Here is a 4573-nt window from a genome sequence, read left to right on the forward strand (position 1 = left end):
TGACAGGGGAAGGCTAAATTGGGCAAGCGAATAAGAGCAGTACCGGAAAGCTCCCGATAGGGGGCGACATGTCACATTGGGACCTGAACAGTGTTGATTAGTGATGGGATTTTCGGCTCCTTTTCGAGATGCGGCTCTAATGGCTCTTCTTACTGTGGAGAGCCGGCTCTTTCGGCTCCCAAACGGCTCCCCATATATATTTTTGACATTATTAATTAATTAATAGCTTAAACCTAATTTTATAATATTTTGTTTCATTATTGACATTGTTAAGCACTTATGATGAGTAAAAATGCCGCATAACAATGCTATAGCAATACCGATGCGTGTGATGTCAACATGTGCCTGTGCAGGTTGTTTGTCAAGCCTGCACGATAGGAAATGCTGACTTTGCTCAGTCTGCACTCTGCCCTGGAGCTTGATGTAGCATTAAAATGAGTCCAAATCTTGCTCCGTTTTCTGTCACTCATTTATTTTCACCTATTCAGTTCTCACACTGACTCCCCTTCTTTCTGTGCTTCTTGACCGCTGAGTGAGTGTCTGTACATAAACACCTGCCGACGAACGCTATACAGCTTGATCAATTGCCTGCCGTTTCCACAAAAAAAGTGGAGATAAACTTTTTTTTCAGTGTTTTCCCGCCACATTATTAATTGAAACTATGTGTGATTGGTCAGATGTGTGGAGCACACGCTTGACATGAGGGCAGTGGACCGACCGAGGGAAAAAACTCTCTGCTCTAGCGCTGGCAGAAGAGCAAAACGCGCAAGGAGAGGGAGAAGGGGGGGAGAGACAGCGAGGCACCGCAGGACAAAAAAAATGATGTGGGGAAAAACTATCGGCTCTGGCACTTGCAGAGCACAAGCACAACGACAGGGAGGTGGAGAGACAGCGATATACTGTAGAAAAAAACCGGCTCCCAAATAGGATCCTAAAACGGCTCCCATTGTGGAGCCGGTTCCAATCGTTCACTTCAAAGAGCCGGCTCTTAGAGCCGGATCGTTCGCGACCGACACATCACTAGAGTTGATTTTTCGTAAATCTAGACTTTAGACAACCGTTTTATTTTGCAGCAGTAAAATCACAGATATGATACTGTCTGCTTGTTTCCACAACTCAATATTTTGGATTTGTAAAATATACCAGAAATAAGGATTTCAACAAGTATTCTTTCTGTTGCAATATTTCAAAAATTCTCCATTTCTGGAATTAAGAATCTAGGGAAACTATTTAGATAAGTTCTATTTTTTGGAAACAGAACTCTATTTCAGAACTCTATTCTGAAATAGCATACAGTTCTATTTCAGAATTCTATTTCAGGCAACCAAATTATTTTTTGGTTGCTTGTTGTTGGAAATATTAATTATGCTAGTTTTAATGATGATGACTTTAGCGCATGTTGAAATATTAGACTGATCATGATTGTTTTGAGTTGCCCTCAATTTAGGTTAGATTTAGACTAATGATTTAATCAATAAATAACTATCAGTCAAACATTTTTTTTAGATATAATGAGCACAATTTGATTAAAATGAGTAGTAGCTTTTATATTAGACCATATTCTTACGAAGTGTATGTCATAAATTCTTCTGAAAAATATTTCAGTTCATTATAACTAAAGACGTAGAAAACTAATCATAAAATATAAAGTGTGATAGATGTTTTAGTCCTGAAACTGCTTAGGTCTGTTTTATAAGGGTTTGAAGATATTATATGAAATGTGCTAATTTTTAGAATCATATCTGCTGTTTGATGCACTGGGTCAGAGGTCAGGAGAGCTCTGTGTGGTTCAGGAACCAGTTTCAGGCAGTTTGAAGGGATGAAAAACACGGATAGCTGATAAACTTTGGTCCCTTTCTCGAGTAAAATGTTTCTGTATGAAATGAACACATCTATTCTTCGTACCCTGGGAAAATGCGCAGGGAGGATAGCTTAGACAGTGATGAATTCATTCCTTGGTAACAGATGCATGGTCTCTGGCTTGCAAACAGCAACATGTCATTACGGGCTGTTTGAGTCCACCTCTAAACTGTACGTTATAAAGCATCAGACAGTAAAAAACCTTTACTTTTATATTTGATATAAAAGTAATGGAACTAAAACATCTGGTCAGATCACTGGGGTGGAACTGTCTTAACTGCCACACACAGTGGTCTCCGAAGGCGCGTCTTCGCATTTCTTCTTTGTGGCTTTGGTTTCTGATGATTATGTAGAGTTGTTGATGTGATTTTATGCACTTGATTATTTGATCATTTCTGGCTGATTGTGAAGTTGAACAATGACTGTTGTTTTTGTGGTTTCACTTTTACACACAACATTAACGGACCTGGGGAGACGAGATAATGAGCAACAGGTAGAAAATATCTCGTTTCACAAGACTGTCTATGTAACTGTTACAGTTATATAGACAGGAATTATGTAACTGTCTATGTAATGATGGGTGCGATTCAGAATGAAACAAATAATCGCTTAGGGCCCAATGGAGGCTTGGGCCGGCCCTGAAAATAGCTCTTAGTGAGGAGTCGGCTCCCATCGTTCACTTCAATGAGCCAAAATATTTGCGACTGATCCATCATTAATCTTTACACTCAGATGCGGTCCTAGCCTGTTTGGTGCCCTGGGCAAACCAACTTTCCAGTTGTAAGAGCAGGGAGTGGGTGGGGGAGGAGGTGGAGGCCCTCATGCTACTCTCCACAATATCCCTCCCTGGGTGGTTGCCCATGTTGCCCATATCAGAAACCGACACTGTTTACAGTGCCAGATTTAACAGCATGTGGGCCCCTGACTTTCTTTTACACATGGAAATTTAAACAATACTTATTAACTGAGTCATTTAATCGACCACATCTTATCTAAATATTACATCGACATTTGACAAATGCTTCCTGGTGCAACTTGATGCTCAACTCTTTTTGTTAGTGAGCAGACTACAAAACATCTAGATATTTTTGATATCTACACGGTAGGTCATACGTTTCCATACATATGAGACCTTAAAATGTGTATTTCTTATATAGTTCAGACACCCAAGAAGACGCATTTGACAAAAGAGCAAAGAATTGAAATTATACTAATGGCTGGATCAGGAAGCAGTCGCATGGTTGCACGAAACTTTAACAGAAAATATGGAAAGAGCATCACAACGAGCATCACACACGACACTGTGGGAAAACTTATTTGCAAGTTTCAGAAAACTGGAAATTGTCATGAATTGGTGTGGTGGAAGCGGTGAGGGAGACGCAGCAGATCCAGATGAGATGAATGATGGAAGTTTAATGATGACAATAGACTTAAATAAGTCCAAAAGTCCACAAAACCTGGCAGCACAGTAGAGCGGAAGGCTAGGGCTCAGCACTGGTAGCAACAGGCTACATGCATGGACAAGACACATTGACAACGACCTCACAACACACAGAGACACAGGTGAGACTAAATACACAGGAGGCAATCAGACAACGAGAAACACCTGGGAGCAATCAAGGGGAAGACAGGACAACACGGAGACTCAGAGACACAGGAAACTCAAAATAAACACACAGAAAAATACGGAACATGACAAAAATGTTGCAGCTCAACCACGAAGTAGTCCAAGACATGCAGCGATTACAGAGTCCCACAAAATAAAAAGGGTTGTCCAATATAAAATGTTTATTTTTTCTATGTATGAAAACTTATGGCCCACCCTGTAGATGTAGACATCTACATCTACATCCACGGACCTGGGGAGACGAGATAACAACGAGCAACAGGTAGCAAATATCTCGTTTCTCAACACTGTCTATGTAAATAGTAAAGATGTAGACATTAATTGAACATGAGTTGTTCAGTTAAAACCCTCTTTCATCTAACTTATTATTACATGACTCAATCAGGATAATGAAAACTTGAGCAGAAGGTTAAAGACTGAAAACACCAAAATGAGAAGCTGTTTATATTCTATCTGCAGTTATGTACAATCAAAGAGTTTAACAGTTGCAAAGCTGGAGTTAAACCCTTTAATACAGAGTGAAACAACATTCTATATGTATTTTTTTACAGATTCTGAATCAATAACAATTAGACTTTGAGTGCACTATTGGGAAAAACATTCAACTTTTTATTGAATATGTGTCTTTATTTGCCTCTGCGAAGCCAAACCTGATTGGCTGATTGCAGCTGTAACCACCAACATCTGGCAGTATTCCTGATTGACTGAAGTGATGCCTGCTGACGTTAAATCTTCAGTTCAGTATATTCCTGGAACGGTTTCATGGATTCTGTAACAAAAACTCCAGGATAGCCTGTGATTTATGCCTGGTATGTCTGTGGTCATGGATCAGTGAGGCAGCCAGATTTCAGTTTGACTTGTTTTCTTTGGGGTTTCCATCTCACAGGTGATCAGTAGAGGAGAGCACAGGGTGGTTAATTCACTTAAACATCAGCCCAAGTATGGACAGATTTTACCCCAATGACATTTTGTAATGCAGAAAGAAAGTTCTAAATGTAAAGGCCTGACTGTGTGTCTGTGTGCGGGGGGCGTGTGTGGTGGGTGGGAGGGGGGTGCGGGCGTGTGTGTGTGTGTGTGGGGGGGGGG

Source organism: Xiphophorus maculatus, chromosome 3, assembly GCF_002775205.1.
Source record: "Xiphophorus maculatus strain JP 163 A chromosome 3, X_maculatus-5.0-male, whole genome shotgun sequence".
Classification (NCBI taxonomy): Eukaryota; Metazoa; Chordata; class Actinopteri; order Cyprinodontiformes; family Poeciliidae; genus Xiphophorus; species Xiphophorus maculatus.